The following is a 23,171-nucleotide window of genomic DNA, read 5'->3' as shown; positions in this document are numbered from 1 at the left end:
GGGATGCGGGGAAGGGAAGGAATGGCATGAACCCAGCAAGTCTCAGAAGAGTTCGTAGAAAGAGTGTTGGAGGACTGGGTTCAGGACAGCACTAGCTTAAAATGAGGGCTAGCTGAGCGATGGGGCATCACCCGGCTCAGAGGTTCTCTACCAAGGACTCACTCCTACACTCAATTATCCAGCGCCCAGCCTCCACAGAGGGAGTGGCCAATGACTGACAGCATGAGGAGTCTCAGGAGGAGGAGGAGCCGATGTGAGCAGTGAGTAAAATAAGGCTTCGGGGCTCAACCCCCTGCTGAGAATTTGTGTTTGTATCAGAAGCTACACTTTAATAAGATCCGCAGATGATGCTTAGCAATCCCCAGGTAATTCTGCAGTGTCACTTGAGGATCTTGTTGAAATTCTGATTAAAAACCTGTTAAGATCCTGATTCTGTATGTTCATGGGGTGGAAATGCAGATTCTCAGCAGGTGGCTAAACCAGAATGAACCAGTTCAAAGCCAGAGAGAAAACAGAAGGCTAACTGAATATTCATGTTATAGGAGCCAGCGTACTTCATTCACTGAAAATGTGTCAGGGCTTGGATAACAGCTTTTCTTCAACTCTTGAAATACTTTTCAGGCTTCCAGGGACACCCTCCCCTATATGAAAATTGTTATATCGACAGCTCAGGATAGGTTAGCATAATCCGTGAGTTGTCACTACCACATCCAATAATTATTGGTCAACACTCTTTTCAATAAACAACTCCAAACAAACTCACTGTCACTGAGTTCATTCCGACTCACAACAACCCTGTGAGACAGTAGAACTGCCACGTAGGGATTTCTGAGACAGTGAAATTTTACAGGAGTAGAAAGTGTTAACTTCCTCCTGTGGAAAGGCTGGTGGTTTCAAACTGCTGACCTTGCGGCTATCAGCCCAACATGCCACCCACTGTGCCAACAGGGCCACTCAAGTCGGAATCCATTGGTGACAGTGAGATTTCTTGTCGATAGTGAATGACATTTACTATGATGCTATTTTCCCTATTAAAGAGCCCTAGTGCTTACTCATCGGGCTGCTAACTGCAAGGTGAGCAGTTCAAAAGCAGCAGCCAGCTCCGAAGGAGAAAGACAGGGGCTTTCTACTCCCCAAAAGAATGATAGTCTTGGAACCCCACTGGACAAGGTCTATCCTGTCCTTGAGGGTGGGTAGGAGTTCAACGGCAGTGAATGGGGTATTTTTTCCTGCCAAGCATTAGTCTTGGGAACCCACAGGAGCAGTTCTACCCTGACCTGTAGGGTCACCGAGGAGTTAGAATTGACTTAATAGCCATGCATGTGGTTGGTTTGTTTTTCACCTTTCTTAAAATTCACCTTTCTTTCCTTTCAAGAATGTCCTCTTAAAAATTCATCAGGAACAACACCAATAGCAAAATCAGATAAATGACTTTTTGAAAACCCATTAGGAGAATATAATGCATTTCTATTAAGTAGTTGATTTATGCAATAATAGAACCTACTTTTGTGTAAGTAGGCTTGATATAGTTGCTGTAAATAAAGGTTGCAGGTGGATTGTATCAAATGCTATGTACAATGGAACATGTATAGATTTATTGGAAGTCAAGTTACCACTAACCTCGAAAACAAGAGCAATATGAATAATAATAATATACCCTACAACACAATTTTATATAAGGCTTGGAAAAACTACCATCCTCAGGCTGAGCTGCTCCAAGATAATTATACACACGTGTCGGGTTCTTGATCTCTCACAGGCCTGGGGATGCTTAAGAAAATGTTATTTTTGAGATACAATTTACCTCTTTAATGTGAGGGCCTGTTCTTTTTCTTGCTTTCTTTTTCTTTCCCTGCATCAATGCTGAGACCTGGGTGTAACTTGGGTAAGCATACACAGATTTGATTTCCCACTTCGGAGAAAATCTATGTCCATGTCCTTGATGTGTGTTAAACAAGAGAAGGCTTACTTACATGTGGAGGAAGTAGAAACCTGCCGCTAAAGGACATGACTTTCCATTCAAGGCAGGAAACCCTTCAGAGAAATTAGAATTGAAGGTACCATCTCCCCGCAACTCCGAGAGTTCTTCCCTGTCTGTCAGTGCCAGCTCCGCAGGCTCAGGCAAAGATGCAGAGAAAGGGCCCGTCACCCCATCCTGTACACGAGCTGACTGGGAGGCAAATACTGTTCGACTTGGACCTGTGCTTCTTACAGGTGGCTTTTAACAAGGCCTGGGGCTTATCAAGCTCTTTCCTCCCTTCCAAGCCCAAGCTAAAACAGAACAATGTTGTGTGACTTTGCACCATGATATATATATTTTTAAAAGAAAGATTTTATTAGGGGCTCATGCAACTCATCACAATCCGTACATACATCCTTTGTGTCCAGCACATTAGTACATATGTTGACTTCATCATTCTCACAACGCCTGCTTTCCACTGAATCTTATCATCACTTGAAGCCAAAACCTATTTCTTTTCTTTTGTTTTCTTTTTTTTTTTGCAGAGACTTGTGCTTTTGGTCCATCTGATGAAGACTGTTTTCTAGGTAGGCTAATATCTGTAGCCATTTCTCATCTTCAACGTTCTCAGCAAATCTAGTAGGCTGTTTTCATGAAAACAGTTCATCTTTGAGCTCAAGGGCCCTGTTGGGAATTCTCATGGATGAAGCCACCAGATTTTCAGAGGTCGCAGGAGATTTTAAGCGAGCTTCATGTGCGTGGTCATAAAAACAACCACCAAAAAAGAGGTTAAGCTTTTTATCCTGAACTGAGGGAGGGTTTGCAGGGCGGATCGTCTGTGGTACGGTCCACAATTCATACACACTTTCCTTCAACTCACCGACTTGAAGGTCTATTTGGAGCAGGACCACTTAACCAACCCCTCCCCGTGTTTCCCACCTCTCCTCGTATTTCTCTCCTAACCCGTCTGACCTTTGTGCTTAGGCAAACGCTGCCTCCTTGATTTCAGTTGGTTGATCATTCTCACTGGTGTGTATATCTCACTGGTGTTATTATTCCTCTGCCGAGGGATCGGCTGAAACATGAGCCACGGGGTGAGTTTAGTTCCAGACTTGACGGGTGACCAAGGACCAAGGACCATAGTCTCTCAGGCTTCCAGCAGTCTCTAGCTGACCAATAAGCCTCACCTTTTTAGGTTTTGAGGATCATTCCACATGTTTCCCTATTGTATCCAGAACTTTCTGAAGTGATCCCCTTTAAAATAGTTGGGAGTAGCAGCGGGGTACCATCTAATTCTTCTGATTTCAAAGTTGGGGAGAGTGATGCTCACATAGTCCATTGAACAAACTTTTTCCAGGTGCTCTGATGTTCACCCCTCTTCCTTCCTCTGGACCAGGAGAAGCCAGTCATTGCACCTAGCTGGCTGTTCATGAGCTTTCGGATTCCATCGATCCCTCTGTAGAACATTGTCTTTGTGGCCCATGTCACAGCAATTGACTTAGGTGTCCTCCGAGGGGCTGGTCTTGAGCCCTCAGGCCCAGTGACTCACTCCCTCTAGGTTTTTGCTTCTATCTGAGAAGTTTTCCTAAATTTGTCCCCGTATGCCAACCCCACATTCGTGGATATATTTGCAACAAGGTAGTAAATTCATCTTTCTTTTTAATTAAGCGAGCCACTTTTTGTTTCATGTTTTGGATGTGTGCTGTCACTGGGTTTCGGACTGCAGGCCTTCTTCGACAAAAGGTCAGGATTTTCCTTTTCTCTGTCCCTCCTTTCCTTTCCTAAGACAGGCTGGACCTCGCATGGCGTGGGGCATCATCAGTACAGCCCCCTGGCACAGGCTCTCCTCCATAGGACTTTTTGTTTCTTTAGCAGCTGCCCGTTGTCTCGGTGTTCATTCTGATTCGCGGTGACACCTGTGTGCCACAGCAGGGTTTCCAAGGGCTGAATTGGGGGAAGTAGATTCCCAGTCCTTTCTTCCGAGGCACCTCTAAGTAAATTCAAATCTCCGACTTTTTGGTTAGCGGCCGAGTACATCAATGGTTTGCACCACTCACTCCGATGTTTCCAGATAGACTTCGTGATGGGTGGCATCGGCTTGTTTCGGGTAGTTTTTCCGTTGTTGTTCTGCTTTGGTTCAGGCAGTTGAAAGACATTCTTGAAAGCTGTTTGAAAATGAGATCTTTTCATTTCTCTTGCTATATCTTGTCCTTCCGTTTCACTCACTTGGATTTTATCAGCTTTGTCAGTCTCACTAGTTGTGTGACATGTTGCTTAGGGGAGAATAAGTTCGTCTACACAACTTCCTCCCTGAGCTTGTGTGTGGCCTTTTAGGAAAATGGCTACTGTAATTTTTGAGCTTCCAACACACCTTTCATTCCTAGCACCTCTGCGTCACAGTGACCCTTGAAGACAGAGTAGAACTGCCCCGCAGGGTTTCCAAGACTGTAAGTCTGTATGGAAGCAGACTGCCTCGTCTTTCTCCCACGGAGCTGTTGGTGGGTTCGAACCACTAGATTAACAACACAAGGCTTCACTCACTGTTCCCTCGGGATTGTCCAATAGCCTTGAAAATCAATAAGTGCTTTCCTTTGGCAAACAAGGGCCCTTTGTATCTTAAAACGACATTTTGCTGAAGCTATTGCTGCAGGTGTGAGTTGTTTGTCACACAGGCTGCACGCTGGACTAGGACAGCTGAGATTCTCAGCCAAGGTCAAACCCACGATGGCAAGCTGCAAAGAGGGATCTTTTGTGTGGGCCAGTGGTTGCAGTCATGCAGTGAAATGACTCAGGAGATTGTAAGTCTTCATCATTACCCTTATCAGCACTGTTCCTACACATAGACTTGGAAAGCTCGTATGGAAACACAAACATGCAATAACAGCCAGGAAAATGCTCAAAAAGGAAAACTTCAAGGGGAGCAAACTAACCCTACCAGACATTGAAACATCCTATAAAGCCTTCTATAATTAGAACAGTGCAGGGCTGACACAAGAATAGATGGATTCCCATACAGAAGCAAAATAGAACTGAAGGCTCAGAAACAGACTCATGTGCTTGTGGAACTTGGGTTTACAGGAAAAAGGTGGCATCTCGAACCACTGGGGTGGACATGAACTTTTAGAAAAACAATATCAGGACAACTACATATCAAGAGACGGGACTTTCAGAAGCAAGACAGTCTCGCAGAATTGGGGAGAAGACCCTGGAAGAGAGATTTGCTGCTGACAGGTGCTGATATCTTAGAGAGGGTCCATGAGGCTGCACTGTTTCTACTGTCATGTGATGTCAAATGGGTTCCGACTCCTAGTGGCCCCATAGCACAAGGTAGAACTTCTAGTGGTGCCAAAAGAAACCAGGAGGTCACCAAGTGCTGGGGTGAGTCTGAAGGAAATGGGAAGAAATAAGTCCCACTTAATTCCTTCTACCCACCCATCTACCTTCTCTCCTTCCTTCCATGTTCTACCTTCCCACTGGGAAACCAGCTGGTATAGGAACGCCCATTGGAATCAGACAAAATCTAGTTTGCAATGTCTCAACACTTGCATCACAGAGTTGCAAGAAGGTAGGTTTGGAGTTGAGCTTAGCATCGGACACAAATGTAAACAATGCGCACTTCGCTAGCACACTCGGTCCTGTAACTAAAACGGGATGGATCATGACTGTTCTACAACTGATCTTGGAAATAATGCAAGCCCAGAGAAAGGTTGATGTCATTGGGCATGGACTCACGATGAGTTGAGGGCCAACTCTCTGGCTGCTAACAGCAAGAGCAGCATTGAGAGGAAGAAGCCAGGGCAAATGCGTACACAGGCTGCGTAAAAGAGCTAATACTTCATTTCTCGCCAGTGGGAAGTTAAGACTGCCTCACACTGAGAAGTCCAGAATAGCAGTATATAAATACTTTTTTAAAATATGATTTTTAAATGTTGGGGAGGGCACTTGAACATCTATTAAGTTTTTAAACATATTAGGCCAAAGCATCACCACAGACAGAGAAAGACTGTAGCCTGGGGGTGACTTCCATTGTTTGGGAAAATACAATCCAATATTAAAAGGTGCTCTCATGCTTGGAAACAGAAAGGAAAAAGGAAAAAGCAAGAACCATGGTTTTTAGCACACCGCTGGATGTAAAACTGGAAAACTCCCCCCCTCCTTTTTTTTTTTTTTTTTGCTATTGTGCCAGGTGAGAGATGGATAAGAAAATGGCTTGTTGGTTTCATAAGGACAGGTCCATTTTGCTCACTAATGGTGTTCAGAATCCATGAACCCAGAGGTGACAGAAAGACCAAAGGAGACAGCACCCAGCACAACAGAAAGAGCAGTCCCTTCCATTGGCATCAATCACAAAGCATCTCCAAGGATGCCCAAGTCCAAATGGCTTCCTTCCTGCCTTTGAGTTGCTGGTTACAGACGGGTGAGCTGCTGATCGCGGTGCCTGCAATGATTTCAAAACTGAGAACTGAGACTCAGGGGACCACAGCAGGTGTAGAAAATCACTCCGCCTGACAGCAGCTGAAGGTGACCTTGAGGGTTGAAGCGTCATGGCTGGCCAGAGTCTTAAAGGATGACTAAGAGATGGAGTGACACCGAGGCTACAACAATGGACTCAAACACACCAACAACCATGAAGCTGGCCTGGGCCGGGCAACCTTTCATTCTATGATACCCAAGGTTGCCAGGAGAGAGAAGAGTCTCCATGGTAACTAATAGCAGCGTGCGTTTACCAGGTCAGGGAAAGAGAGGGGAGAGAGTGGGAGAGGACCCGGGAGGGCATGGTCCCTGCTGCATCCCAAGGCGTGCTAACTCTCCTGTGGAGGCTGAGTAGAAGGTGGAGGAAGATGCACGGTGGGAGATGAAGCTAGAGAGCGAGCGAGATTTCAGCAGCATCCACTGGGTTGTATGCTTTCCGCAGTGGGGAGCAAACAGGAGAGGGGGCAGAAAAATCCATTTGTCCCGTGTCTTAAAATGGAGGTGACATTCACTCCTTATAAAATGAGCCATTTGAAGGTGAACCATCATCTTCAGGTCATTGTGCTCCCATCACTTCTATCCAGTTCCATGACATCCTCGTCACCCTCAAGGTCAGATTTGTGTTTTAAGCAAGATCATTCTGATATGAGTGTGGAGGCCATGCCCAGAGCCAAAAGGACAGACGTGAGGCCGCCAAACGAACAACACTGAGAACGACCACAAGACAAGCAACAAATGTTTGCTACATATTTAATGAACCCCGGACTATGCTAAGGCTCTACCTGCTTTGTTTCATTTAATCCTAGTATTATGATGTGAGATGGAAAGTTTTCATCCGGAATTTACAGATGGGGATGCTGAAAAATACAAGGCGGGGTTTTTATGTAAGGACAAAAGTATTCCCTAGCAGGGAAGCTTCTGATGTTTTCTGCCTGGGCAGGAACCACTCACCACACGAGGCTGGCCCGCGTCCAGCAGGTGTGATCACCTGGCAGAACAGGAAGTGTTGGAGCAAGGCTGAATGCAGTTTCTGACAAGTGCAGAGTGACATGTGTTGACAGAGAAGTAGGGTCAATGCCTAAATATGGTGATTAAAGAGAAGGTCAGAAACATGATGTCAGAGACAGCCAACCAGCCTCCTGACATGCAGCCATTCCTAAATGCTGTCCATTCTGGCTCTGAGTTATTTTGTCTCTCCATTAAGAACTCATTGTTAAGAACTACTCATTAAATTGCTTTCCGAGAAATTGCCATATGTAAAAGCCCCTGCATCCTATCTGCTCAGTACATTCTTTCCTTTTGCTCACTCTCCTGTTCCCTTGAATCCCCCCTCACTCTCACTACAGACATTCTCTAATTTACGCAATTCATCGTTCTTCTCCCCTTCCAAACCAGTGCCTTCTTCCAATGTCAATCGTGACTTCACCCTCCTCCTCCATATCAGCCAAGGGCAAGCTTCAATGGCGCGTCATTGTCAAGTCTTCCTCTTCCCTTTCTCCACGCGCAGTCGTCAAGTTCAATGTCGATCCCAATTCCTGACGTCTTTCCAGTCATACTCCCTTCTCCTCCAATGGCCTCTGACTTACTTGATCATCCAACCCTCCTCTTTATGGACTGTCCCACCACCAGTACTGCACATGCCAGCACAGCCTGCCTAAGCAGCTCCAACGTTTCCTTCTAAGATACACTCGGGTCACACAAGGCTCTGCTTGAAATCCCCATGAGAATGAAAGCCATGTGCTCTTCACTGCCAACGGGTCAGTTCTAAGTCATGGCGACTCCACGCACGGTGCAAGGAAATTGTGCTCAGTTCTCAATTCCCGTAATTTGTTGTAGATTGGCCCATTGTGGCCAGAGAACTTTCATTCATTGGTTTTCCACCTTTATTCTAGTACATCTTACTCTAGAAGCTCTGCTGAAACCGATCCAGCATCCTGGTCACACACACTCCTCCTCTGACACATAGGTAGAGGTTATACATGATGTACACTGGCCAAGAATAAAAACCCAGGCCTCCCACATGGATGGCAAGAAGTCTACCACTGACCCCACCCCCGACTGCCCCTGTAAAAAACATAATAGATTTTACTGAGCACCTAATGAGAGCCAGATACCCCGCCTTCATGGTATCTCATCTTTCAACACCCTTTGAAAGAAGGTATTAATTATCATTCCTCATTGCTCACTTGGAGAAAACGTGTTTTTCAAAAAGCCACTTGCCAAGTTCACATGGGTAATAAGCAGAAAAAATAAATTTGAGGTTTGAGTCTCTTGGTGCCCAAAGTTAGTCAGGTTCAGCAGTTTGTTTGTTTTCTCTGTAAAAGATCAGATAGAAAGTATTTTAAGTTTTGTGAACTGTATTATGTCAGTCCTAATACTGCTCAGCCCTGCCACGCGGTGAGCAAGCAGTAACACATAATATATAAACTAATAGATATAGCTATGTTCCAATAAACTTTACTTACCTAAGCAAGTGGCAGATCAGGTTTGACCCACCGGCCAGAGTTTGCCAAACCTGGCACTACAACATTAATTGTAGGATATGATCCCAGGTCCTCGATATACTGTTGATAGTCCATCAATGCCAACCCTTAGGAGCCCTCTACACAACAGAATGAAATGCTACCCAGCCCCGGACCATGCCCACAATCATTGCTAGGGCTGGTCCCTGTGTCAACGCATATCATCGAGGGTCTTCCTCTTTTTTATTGACCCTTTACTTTCCCAAGCATGATGCCCTTCTCCAGGGATCTGTCACTCCTGACAACCCTCCAAAGTATGTGAGATGAAGTCTCACCATCCTCGCTTCTAAGAATCCCTCTGGCTCTACATCTTCCAAGATCGATTTGTTCATTCTTGTGCAGACCCTGGTGTATTCCGTAACCTTCCCCCACACCATAATTCAAATGTGTCAACGAGGCTTTGGTCTTTCTTATAGGTTTCCCAGCATGCACATGGCTACAGTGCAATTAAAATGACCATGGCCTGGATCAGGCACAGCTTAGTCTGCAAAGTAACATCTTCACGTTCAAAAGCCATTTTAAAGAGATCTTGCGCAGATCCCACGCAACACACCCTTTGATTTCTTGACTATGCTTCCTTGGGTGTTGATTGTGTGTTTACTCATAGATCCTTTGACATAGTAAATGTTAATCATCATGAGCTAGTTGTATACCAAGATGTGTTGTTAATTTGTCCAAATCCCAACTATTAATAAACTTACTATAGATGACACATGCTTGCCAGGTTGCACAGCTAGTGTAAGAGGTGGGATTCAAAGTTGGGCCACCAAGTGTCAAAGCACATGATCTTATTGTCCACCAAGACCTCCATGCCGTCCTCTGACCACACAGCACACTGTGTTTGTCCACCTCCTCTCTTAACCAGACACCATGTCCTTCTTTGAGCAAGACCAGAACCGAGGAGGGGTAATGAGGGAAGCTGACTGGGCTAGCCCACTTGTCTGTTCTGAAATGAACATCTGGCCCAGGCCAAAGCACTGGCTTTCCCAGAGTTCTCGCTGACAGTAGGAATAGAAAACAGGGAGTGGGAGGAGGGTGTGCCTACCTGCTTCACATAGTTGTTGTGAGAATTTAGGGAGATTAAGTTTAGTAACTGAAGTGAAAGTAGCCGACACAGTGTTTGGCAATCTGCCTAAGCTTGTTTTTAAAATACGCGTATTACTCAACAAAATCAGAGCTGGTGTTGTAGCTACTTGCCTCCAACAACCAGTGTCTCCTTTTTTCTTATTAACAAATCCCTGATTTTACTTAGGGTGGAAGTGAGAGGGAGCCATGGGACACAATTCTGGTTAATGACACATAAACAGAAATCTGTTGGGAAAGTTTTATCTGATATAAAAACAAACAACAAATAACTGTCATCGAGTCTGTCCTGATTCACAGTGACCCTCTAGGGCAGAGTGGAGCTTGTCCCTAGGGTTCTAGGCTGTAAATCTTTCCTGGTGGAGACAGTTCCATCTCTCTCCCCTATGATAGACAGTGCCTCCTTTGAGCTCAGCTACTAACTGAAAGGCTGATCATTTTAACCTACTCAGAGGCACCTTGGAAGAAACACCTGGAGATCTACTTCCAAAAGGCCACAGCATTGAAAACAGTATGACGCGCCATTCTCCTCTGAAATGCATAAGGTGACCATGGTTTGGAAGCCTCTCGCTGACAACTGGTTTGACTTTGTTTGTGTTTATTTCTTCTTGCTTGCTTTCTCCTACTTCTTTCTGCCTAAGAACATGGATACAGCTCACAACCTCAAGGGACCATGAGAGTGAAAGCAGTTGGAATAGAAGGGTAAAAGGTTACTTGATGTACTGATGAAATCACAGAGTCTCTACATTCTGCATCCACACTCCCAGGCTCCAAATGTGAATACATAAGAAAAAAGAGCCCTCTCGACAATTGTATTTGCATTTCTAATGCATTTAGACTCTGTAATCCTACCTGGGAGACCTTAGCCACTAGTGCTGTGATGGCTTGGATGTTGCTGCCATGTTGGGAAACTATTTCACTGATATTCAAATACCGGCAAGATCACCCAGGTTTCACAAGTTTTAGTAGAGCTACTAAACTAAAGCAGACTAGGAAAAAGGAATAGGGAGATCACTTCCAGAAAATTAGCCATTTAAACTTTATGAATAGCAGCAGATCATTTTCTGCTAATAATGCCAGGAGATGAGCCCCTCAGATGGGAGGCATTCAAAATACCACTGAGGAACAGCTGCCTCCTCAAAGTTGAGTGAATCTTAATGTCATGAATGGAGCAAAACTTTCAAGACATTCATTTGCTGATGAGGCACGGCTCCAAAAGAGAAAAGGAGCAGCAAATAGCATTGATCATCCGAACAAAGGACGTATGAAGCATGAATCTAGGAAATGGAACAATCAATGATCAATAACCTGGACATTAATGAGCTGAAATGAATCATCAACTGGCCATTTTCAATTGAACAATCATATGTCTTACTATACCAGGTGTGGTAGTTACATAATCTGTTGTCAATTTGAGACTTAATAGTGAAGGGGTAGAGTTTAGTCTGTCAATCAGGTCACAGCTTGATGACCTTATTTGGAGGCAATACGGAGATAAATAGCTCACTAAAGGCGGGACACACGCTCACTCCCTGTGAGACATTCCTGCAGACAAGACACATACGAGTCTCCCTGGAGTTGTTTCTCTAGTCTACTCAGACTAACACATTATGGTATCTTGGGAGTGGGCTACTAGAGAAACAAATCATAAAGATGGAGAGTGGATGCTTGTCTGACCTTCACTTCATGGTAGCTTTTCTTCTTTGGCTAGCCAAGACTCAGATAAGTCCATGCAGTTTACTGTGCTGTTTTCTTGAAAGAATATGGGAAGTTAAAGTTTTGATTACTTTGTTTGGTTGTTGTCTTTGGCTATTCCTGTTTGAGATGATGAAAATGAATATTGTTGATGTATATTTTGAGCTCAGGGGTAGAAATTGCCCCTTGAATTTCTTAGAAACCATGCTGCTTAGGGAAAATGGCTGACAGAAAGCCTGGCTCTGGCTTGATGCTGAGAAAGGCATAATCCCATATTTTTATCAATAAACTGGTTCTAAGATAAATTGTGGTAGTTATATAATCTGTTGTCAATTTGAGAGGATTAAGAGTGAAGGGGTGGAGTTTTGCCTGTCAATCAGGTTGCAGCTTGATGACCTCATTCCAAGGCGCTAGGAGATGAACAGCTTGCTGGAGGTGGGGCATGTGCTCACTCCCAGGGAGACATTACAGCTGACAGGACACATGGAGCTACACTAATGCCCTGAGCTGGAGGAGCCACGTGGAGACCCCTGCCAGCACTGAGATGCTTACAACTCCACTGGATCCACAGACTTCCCACCCACTGGTCTGTGATTTGGCATCATTGCACGTGTTTTATGAGTCTGATGAGGACTTTATAGATTGGCATTGGACATATGGGCTAATATCGAATTTATGGACTTGATCTGGCCTAGGCTAGGATATTTACTCAATATTCAACTGCTCTTGTATATAAAACTCTTTCTTATACACATCTGAGTCTCCCTGGATAACACATACACTAAATAAGGATCAAACTTGACTGTTAAAGAATTGAGATTAGTATATGATTCTACTTTGTTTATACTGATTTCTTCTGCATATTATTGTTAGTATAATGTTTGATAGAAAAAATTTGGGGGAAGTATGAAAATAGAGAGTTTGCAAGCCTTGCCTTCAGCCATTAAAATTTTAATTTTAGATGGGTTAGGATAGGACTGCAAAGAAGGCTCTGAAGAGATAAACCCCACCCAATGCTTTGGAGCACTCAAGACATTTGCATTCCAAGAGAATTGCCTGTGGGGTTGTTGACAGATTGAAGAAGGAAAAGGGAACTCTTTGGATTTTTGAATTTTGAACTAATGGTTTGTGCTTGAGGCTGGAAAAATTCTGGAATCATGATGAAAACTCCTCTTTAAGACTGGATGTTAAAGGAAGCCTGTGGGCAGGCTGAAATGCTTGCTAGGTGACCACCTGGATCCATTTGTTCAGTGGAAGTAGACAGGATGCAGCAATAAAGAGATGGGTTGAGCCTGGCTACTGGACTTAATTTACAGGAACTAGAGGAGAAGATGAGAGCAGATTGACTGCTCTGAAGTTCATGACCTAGCCCAAGGGAGCTAGAGTTTGTGATGGGACCGTGGTCTAAAGGCAAGGTGATCAATGAACATCCTGGTGAGGCAGCCTGTTAAGTGAGGCAGGCCACATTGAATTGACCAGAACCCAACCAGATGAAGAGAAGATTTTTTATCCAGTGAACTAGTGCATATTGTTATAGACTTTATGGACAGCCTATCCTGATTTGACTTTGCTTATGGATGTGGATTTCACAAGGTCCCAACCGGAATGAATATTGTTCACATCAAAGAACATGATTGTCTCCTCAGAGCACTGGGTTGGTGTAAATGAGCAGTTTAGAAACTGGATATGTAAAATTGGGTGGATAAAGGCATGAAGATGCTGGCTTACAAACCTTCAAAGATGGGGGAGTATATTCATAGGAATATATTCATAGGATTATAGGTGTAGGTGTTCACAGAAGCATAGGATATTTTTGTTTTGTTCACTTATAGAATGTTATGTTTAAATGAGGGTGGCACATATTGAATTGTATACTTTTTAGTTTTATCCTGTTAGGTACAAATATGATTTTATTAGTTTGTTTGAAAATTATATATGGCTAAAGAGTTATATGAAAATGTCAAATTGACATGGGATGGTCTGTGGTAGTTACATAATCTGTTGTCAATTTGAGATTTAAGTGTAAAGGGATAGAGTTTAGCCTGTCAATCAGGTCGCAGCTTGATAACCTCATTTGGAGGCACTAAGGAGATAAATAGCTCGCTGGAGGTGGGACACACATGCTCACTCCCTACGAGACATTCCTGTGGACAAGACACATACGAGTCTCCCTGGATTTGTTTCTCTATTATACTTGGACTAACACCCCAGGAATGACAAATTGAAGAGGAATGGGGCTTCATTCATCATCAAAAGCAACATTGCAAGATCAAACTTGGTGTTAAGTACTGTGATAGGACAGTACTATATGTCTATAAGGAAGAGCAGTTAATGTGATGATTATTTCAAAGTTACACACCAACCGTTAAGGCCAATAATAAATAAATTGTATTTTTCTACCAACTCTGCTGTCTTGAAATGGATTGAAAAAGCATTCAAGATGTATTGATAATTCGCAATTAATAATAACCAGTAACTGTGAGAATTGGAAACAAAGAGAATGGAGCAGTATTTGGAAAAGTATAACCTTGGTGATAAAAATGAAGATGGAGATTGCATGATATTTTTTTTGCAATTCCAATGACTTGTTTATAGCAAATACTTTTTTTTGAACATTATAAATGGTGGCTATACAAGTGGATAAAGCCAAATAGAAATCAAATCGACTATATCTGTGAAAGATTCAAAGGAAAATCTCAATAGTATTAGTCAAATCAAGGTCAGTGCTAAATATGGAACAGATAATGGATTTCTCATTTTCAAGTTCAGGTTGAAGCTGAAGAATATTAAAACAAGTCCATGAAAGCCAACATATTCCCTTGAGTATAACTCATCAGTCTTTGAAATCATTTGAAGACGAGACTTGACTTATTGAAGACTAATAATAACAGAAGACCTGATGAAGTGTGGAATGACATCAAGAACATCAGACATGAAAAAAGCAAAATGTCATTAAAGGACAAGAAAAAAGAAAAGATCAAAATGCATGTCAAAGAGATTCTGAAACTTGTTCTTGAATATAGAACCACTAAAGCAGATGGAAGAAATGGTGAAGTAAAAAAGCTTAACAAAAAGTCCCAAAAGGCAGCTCAAGAAATCAAAGTAAAGTTTTATAATGAAATGTGCAGACTCAGAACACCAAAAAGGGAAGAACACTTGCAACATTTCTCAAGCTGAAAGAATTGATTGACGAAAAATTCTAGCCCCAAATCCCACTATTGAAGGATTTTATGAGCAAAATATTGCACAACAGAGAGAGCATCAAGGTATGATGAAAAGAATACAAAGAGTCACTGTACCAAAAAGAATTAGTTGGCAGTCAACAGTTCAAGAAGCAGTAGCACATGATCAAGAATCAATGATATTGAAGGAAGACGTTCTAGTTGCTTTTGGCATTAGTGAAAAACAAGGCTCGGGGAATTGACAGATTACCAACTGGAATGTTTCAACACAAGGAGACAGTGCTAGAGGCCCTCAGTTGTCTGTGCCAAGAAATTTGGAAGACCGATACCTGGCTACCAGACTAACCAAAATCCATTTTTTGTCCATTCCAAAGAAAGGTGACCCAATAGAATTAAGATATTATTGATATCATTAATACCACCTGAAATAAATATTTGCTAAAAATAATTCAAAAATGGCTGCAGCACTATATCAACAGTGAACTGCCAGAGATTCAAGCCTGGTTCAGAAGAGGACATGGAAGGGGAAGATCATTGCTGACTTCAGTTGGAACTGGGCTGAAAGCAGAGAATACCAGAAAGATGCTCACTGGTGTTTTATTGACTGTGCAAAGGCATTGAACTACTCTGTGGATCATCAAAAAATTATGGAAAACATTTGGAAAATGGTGATGCCAAAAACTTAATTGTGCTCATGTGGAAACTACATAGATTAAGAGGCAGTAGAATGGTTTAAATTCAAGTAGGGACTGCATCAAGGTTGTATCCTTTCACCATACTTAGTCAATCTGTAGGCTGAGCAGACAATTCAAGACGCTTGACAATATGAAGAAGAACATTGTGTCATGACTGGAGGAAGACTCACTAAAAACCTACAAAATGCAGATGGTACAACTTTGCTTGATGAAAGGGAAGACTTATAGGACTTACGCAGGATGATGGAGGGAGTGTGACTCAATATTGAGGAAACAAAAAATCCTCATAACTAAACCCATAAATAACATCATGATAACCAGAGAGAAGATGGAAGATGTCAGGGATTTTATTTTGCTTGGAGCCAAAATCAACCTTCAAGGAAACAACAGCCACAGTGAGCAAATAGGCTTCCAAAGACCTCTTTAAAGTATCAAAGAGCAGAGAGATCACTCTGAGGACTGGGGTGTGCCTGACCCAACTATGATATTTTCAATCTCCTCCAAACCAAAGACCTACCTCACTGCCATCTAGTCAGTGCTGACCACTGAATACACTGGGGACTGCCAGACCAAAGGATCTGTCTTGGAAGAAGTGCAGGCAGAATGCTTAGAAGCCAGGATGGTAAGACTTCCTCTCACATACTTTGGATATGCTATCAAGAGCAGTCCCTGGAGAAAAGTATCACTCTTGGCAAAGAAGAGGGCCAGAGGGGAAAAAGGAAAACTCTCAATCAGATGGATAACCACACTAATTGCAAAAACTGGTTTAAGCTTTGTAACAATTGTGAGGATGGTGCAAGATGACTGGGAAGTGTTTCATTCTGTTGTACATTGGTCACGAGGAGTTCGCACTGACTTGACAGCCCCTCATGACAACGGTGAGACGTGGTCAATGCACCGGACACATTCTCTTCACCAGGGCATCCTCAATTTAAACATGAATTTTCAAAAACATGACCCTAAGTATGTACTAGATGCTCAGTAAACGTTTGATGAATGAATCAATGAGTGATGAGTATTCTAACAACAGAAAATGAAAACACTAGATTATAGAGAACAATTTTCCAGGAGGGTTGGCGGGGCATCCTAATTCTCACTCACTTGCTAAGAAGTCAGTTCTCTCAATAACCTTCCTATCTTTTTGGAGCTGGATGTTGTTATTCCCATTTCACAGGTCAGGAACTGAGGCTCCAGGAGTCTAAGCTAACTTGTCCCAGAGTCACAGATAGTAAGTCGGGAGGCTAGATCTGGTTGGTGTTCAATCCTGTGCTGCTCCTCTTAGACCAAGGTGCCTGTCACAATTAGTCCCCCACTGGGCCCTTGGACTAAGGCTAGTAGAGGGTTACAGAGAGCTATGGGAACACAAGCGATTCTTCCCCATTTATAGAAAGGATAACACAGGCTCTCAACAGACTCCAACCTGGCAACCATCATCAAGACGGTGCAAGACTGGGCCCTGCTTCCTTCTGTTACACAGAAGGTCACTCTGAGTCAGTGTCAACTCCATGGCAACTACTAACGACAACATAGGCTCGTCCTATGTATTGAATGTGACATGTACATCAAGCATTTAGCAGTGTGCTAGTGAAGGCTCAACACATGTCAATCACTAGCATGATTGTCATCATCATTTTACACAACACTGGAGAGAATCTAGGACAAGAAGGGAGCCGGGCTTTCAGAATGGAGGGCTTTCAGAGCATGAGGCTTGCAGTTGGTACAGCCTGTGTGGTCCCCAGCTCTGAAGAACTCATCTCCACTTATCACTGCCTCCAGTCGTCGCTACCTTTAGAGCACCGATCCCAACAGATCTCAGAAAGCCTTATGCGGCATCTCTTCCTCCCTGGACACACAGATAACGCATCAAATTTTATGTCCTTTCTCTCTATGGGAGTGTCCCAGAGGCTGGAGGCTCACCCAGCCTCCTCCGCAGGTGTCAGACAATGCCCATGGGTGGAGAACACTGCGCTCCTGTCTGGCGCTCTGCCTGCTCCATCGCAGCTCCACAGGAGCAGCTGGGATTTGGACATGACTGAGGCGGTATGCGGGGGTGGATTTGAGTCTGAGATACTAATCTGACAAACTGAAGGTTTCACATCTGTCTTGGCACACACGCAAGCACTCAGAGTCTAAAGAGAGTCAGTTACAGCTTTGACCAGGTGAGATGGGCTCCCAGGGCATAGAATGCAGGTAGGGCTAGGTGTCTGCCTTGGTGAAACAGGCTGGCAAACACCACCATCCCCTCCCCCGGGATGCCCTGGGCCACTCAAGAGATTTAGTGTGGGAAAGCACGGAGCAGGAAAGTGCTGCATAAGCACAATCTTTGGACTCGGGGCTTTGTTTGTTTGAATGCCAGCTCTTGGGATAATTAATTGTGTGGCTTTAAGCACATTACTTACTTTCTCTGGGACACTACTTTCTCATCTGTAACGTGAAAAAATAAAAGTATTCACTGTTGTTTTCAGGATCCCTGGTGGTGCAATGGTGCTCAACTGAAAGTCAGGGTGGGAGCCCCCAGGAGCTCGGCAGGAGAAAAGACCTGGAGATTACAGCCTCTGGAGCGGGTGGGTCTACTCTTTCCCTGCTGGGTTGCTAAGAGTTAGCATCCACTCACCGTCGCACAATCACCACAACATGGTTCTTGTGAGTATTTATGGGCTAATTTAATAAGGCTATTATTACAGTCTTTGGAAAGTAGTGTTGCTCGGTAGAGCGGAGCTATGACCACCTTACTGGGCTCAATGGTAAGTACTATGAAGCGAGGATAGCAAGACTTCATCTCACGGACTTCGGGCGTGTTATCCGATGGGTCCCGTTCCGGGAGAAGGACATTGTGCTTGGACAAGTCATGGGTAAGGGAGGGAACTCAGCAGTGGCTGCAACAAGGGGACGTAGCAATGCTTGTGGGGGTGGCATGGGCAGTGTGTTGTTCTGGGGTCTATGGGGTTGCGATCAGTCCAGACCACCTCAGCATCAGCGAACAGCAACAAGCATATGTATCATTAAAGCAGAAAAACCTTCTGAACAGCCAGTGAAAATCTGCTGCGTGCTCTGGAAAAGATATTGGATTGTGCATATAAATATTTATGTATTTAATTGTTGCATATATATATAAATATATTCTAGTAGTGCTTACATCAATAGGTGCGGTATTGCTTTAGGGAGAGGAAGATAGATACATTTTTTAGGTCCAAATTTTGTCCATGCCAACTCTCTACTGAGCACTGCCTTTGGTTTTTTTTCTAAATGTTTACAACTACTCAAAGCAGTCCCGAGTTTCAAAGGGCTTTCAATCTAATGGGAAAGGCAGCGCACAGGTAAACTCCTAGACTTATTCGAAACCCCACATAAGGTCGATAGAGAAATGTTCGTGTGAGCAGCAGGCGCCCATAAGCCCTGCGATCATTCAGATGGGAGGGAGAGCCAGCTGGAGTGGGAGGGTTCCCTTGGCTATGATTGACGCCTCGGCGAGGACCCGAGGTCACTATGGCTTGTGGTGGATGAGGAGTGAGGATCGCCCCATTGTTGCTAGCCGTCACTGAGCCGGCGCCAACCCATGTGTCTGATAGAACAAAGCAGCGCCTGGTCCGGCACCACCCTCACAATCTTTAGCGTGGCCGAGTCCTTAGTTGCAGCCACGGTGCCAATCACCGGTGTCCCAGTGTTTGGCACACCAGCGGCTTTGCCAAGCGTGATTTCCTCCGGCAGCTGCTCCCTCCATGTCCAAAGCAAGCGAGCCGAAGTCTCCCGATTCTTGCTTCTACAGAGCGTCCTCGCTGTGTCTCCTCCACACCTGATTGGTTCGTTCTTCTGGTGGGCTGCGGCATGGCCAGTCTCCTTCTTCAGCACCTCAAGTCACCTGTGTCCGTTCTTTGGCCTTCCATTGTCACTGTCTGGGTTTCCCAGGCATAAGAGGCGATTGAAAATACCATGGCTCAGGTCAGGTGACCTTTAGTCATCCAATGATATCTTTGCTTTTCAAAGAGAGGTCGAGAAAGAGGTCTTTTGTAGGAGATCTTCCGGTGTAAGATATTGTTTGATTTCTCAGTTGTTGCTTCTATGGGCGTTGGTTGCTGATCCAAGGTGGGAGGAAATCCTTGACAATTTACTTTCTTTGCCCATGAAAGTTTCTCATGGTAATTTCGATATTCTTTGCCAATACCACAATTCAAATGCATCCCTTTTTCTCCAGTCTTCTTCCGGATGTTTGAAATACCTGTGGCAAAGCTTCCAGAGTCTCATCAACATGCAAAGCACCACAGTAGAGCAAAGTGACCAGCATGTCTAGAGAAGGTTGTACTCCGTTAGATTAGAATTATGGTCACGATGCAAAATGAGAATCCAAGGCTCGGAATGGTTAAGTATCCTGACCAAGATCACACAGCAAGAAGTGGTGGGCCCCAAATTCACACCCAGATTCCAGACACCCATGGCTCATGTTTTCTCTACTGGAACCTTAACCTCTATGGTCTATAAGACTGACAACGTGCACTCACATGTACTGATGTTTTGTTATCTACAAAGTACCACGTAAAACTGCTAACTTTGAAGAAGTCTTGAAATAATCAGACTCTGACAAGGAATAGGAGGGGCTTATCATTTTTCAACCCACCCTTGTCCGCCAAGTGAGATGGAACAAGGAATAATTATTTCTCTCGGGCATTTCTAATTGAGTGGTATAAGACTGACTGGCCATCTTTGCAAGCTGGAAGCTTGCCTTTGGTGGGGGGTTGGGGGAGGATAAACCCCTCAATGCATCTCCCAGCTGTGGTCTTTCCATATCATAGAAGTCCAAGACTGTCATTGTCATAACACCTCCTAGACGCTACTACGTACCCATGGCCTGTGTTATCCAGCAGGCATCCCCGGGGTATGGCTGAGGGAAACTGCTCACTTGGACTTGATGGAAAATGTCATGCTCCCAGATTGCCTTCGCTAAGGATCTTTGGATTCTTCCCATTGTCCAACTCCATGCTGAGCAGATCCTGGGAGAAGAGCGTGCTTCTGCACAGGCCAGTGAGGAGACTAGTGCAGGGTGGAATAAAGGCAGTAAGGGGGCATCAATGCATTGTAATGACTGTCTCCGTGGGCATGCTGAGAATGTCTGCATGTTGCTTAATTGTGGCCTCTCTTACAAAATGTCAAAAACTATAACTTTGGATAGAAAACGTCTTTGTAAAAAATTATCCTTTGACCACATCAGGTATACATACATTCAATGCTGGGTAAAAATATCAACCCGCTCAGGGCACAGACACTGGGTCATGACAAGTACCTCACACACTTGATGTGGCAAGGAATTTGGAAAGATGCCATAAAAAAAATAATATATATATAAATATATATATATATGTATATATGTATATATTTGCTTCAAATAATTGCTTCTTGCTTTCTTCTAAATTCTGCTTTGGTGGTATTTGAAATGTGTGCTTCATTTGGTGCTGGAACACTGAAAATAGAAATATGTGAAAAAAAGAAAGTGAGAAAGGCCTGGTGATCCACACACAGCCCTGAACACCCAATGGGTGCAGTTCTACTCTGTAATGGGATGGGTTGTCGTGAGTCCAAATCAACTCAACAGTAATGGGCTTGGTTATAGCAATCAGACTTGCTGGTGTTTTTAGAGCATTCCAGATTCGATATCTGTCCTATTACTCAGCGGAGGGGCTTGTCAAGCCATGCAGTCCCATACTAAGGGGTGGGGGGAGGGACCCCACAGATCTGCCCAAATAGTTAGCATAGACTCATGTCACCAAAGTCCAGAGTTTCCACATGAGCTTGAGCTTGCCCCTGAGCTTAATTTATGACCGTTTCAGAGGGGCTGGTCTCTAAGCTGCAGTTCATGATCTCAGAGGCAGGCACCAACGTTTTCTCAGGATAACAGGTTGGTTTCGGGAATCAAGATTCCAAAGATTGAAGTTTCATCTCTGTTTCGTAGGCAGGTATCTACTTAATCACATACTGTTGCCTGAGGACAAAGCCATAACCTATGTATGTGTTCCAAAGGAATTTGGTTTCCTGGTTGGCAATAAATATCCTGAGTTTCCAAACTGGGCATGTAGAGGCATTTGACATATCACTCTGAAGATCTAAGAATAAGACAAAAGGTGGTTTCATGCCAGGCAAGAATGGTGAGGAAGCTAATGATATCCAAGGTTGTCTTGACTGAAAAGATTCTGGTAATACCACCTACCATTAAAATCCAAGCCTGTCCTGGAGGTTAATGCAACTCCAGCATGCCCACAATGAGGAAGCTTCTCAGGGTTTTGGGACCCAGGAGGGCCCACTGGAGGGGCTGAGCAGTTGGGCAGAGGGCAGGTACAGTGAATGAGAGCTATAGGAATTAATGATACAGATAAGAAGAGGAGAAATCACTTCCATGTTTCATCCTACTAATGAAATTGCTAAAATTCTGCTCTCCTTGTGAAGTTCCTCACCATTTCTTGGAGTCACTAGAACAGTGGTCCTCAACCTTCCTAATGGCGCGACCCTTTAATACAGTCCCTCATGTGGTGGTGACCCCACCAACCATAAAATTATTTTCATTGCTGCTTCATAACTGTCATTTTGCTACTGTTATGATTCGGGTGACCCACTGTTTGAGAACCGCTGCACTAGAAGGTCTTAGGTGTGTTAGAACATTAAGTGTGTTCAGGTAACTCACATAACCAAAATATACAAGGCAGAGTGAGATTCAGGAAACTCCCGCTCCCCTGCCCCAGTGCTGCTTATCTTTGTACCAGCTTCATTCCCAGACAGGCTCCTCTCTTGTAATGGCAAAATGGGTCAATGACAGCCAGGACCGTTGGCTTCAAAGTTACAGCTCTGTATAGCAGAAACAGGGAGAAGAAGAGACTTTTTAACTCAATAGCTCTGGAGTCAATGCCCTGGTGAGGCCTCTGATCACTTTCACAGTGTAACCCACTCATCCCTGAGTTAATCCCTATGACCCCAAACTAACTGCCTGCTGTGAGGTCAATCCCAACTCATAGTGACAGGGTAGGACTGGGCCATAGGGTGGCCATGGCTATAATCTTTATAGAAATAGGCTATCTTTCTCCCATCAAGCAGCTGGTGGGACGGCAGACGTTTGCATCACCAGAGCTCCTGATTCCTGTTACAGGGGGAGATAAAGTTTATTTGGTCAAGCCTAGATCATATGCCCACCCCTATGGACAAGCACAGGAACTTGGGTGGTACAAGTTGTTTTCGATCAGCTGCTAACCTAAAGGTGAGCAGTTCAAACCCACCCACCATCTCTATAAGAGGAAGACCTGGCAATATGTTCCCATGAAGATTTCACCCTAGGAAACTCGTGGGATCGTCGGTTTTGGTCATACAAACTCATCATGAGGTGGAATTGACTCGAAGGCCCTCAGCAACAGGGCTGGGAAGATGGGGAACAGGGAGTAAATGAGGGGGCTGATTACTAAAGGGTAACAGGAAAAGATTGTGTTAGTCTGGGTACTTTAGAGAAACAAATCCACAGAAACTCATGTATAAGAGAGAGGTTTATATAAAGGTTAAGTGCACATCAAGAAAACATCCCAACCCAGTG

Source organism: Echinops telfairi, unplaced genomic scaffold (genome assembly GCF_000313985.2).
Source record: "Echinops telfairi isolate 266 unplaced genomic scaffold, ASM31398v2 ScPeMD7_2;HRSCAF=8, whole genome shotgun sequence".
Classification (NCBI taxonomy): domain Eukaryota; kingdom Metazoa; phylum Chordata; class Mammalia; order Afrosoricida; family Tenrecidae; genus Echinops; species Echinops telfairi.
Note: the sequence above shows the minus strand (reverse complement) of the source record.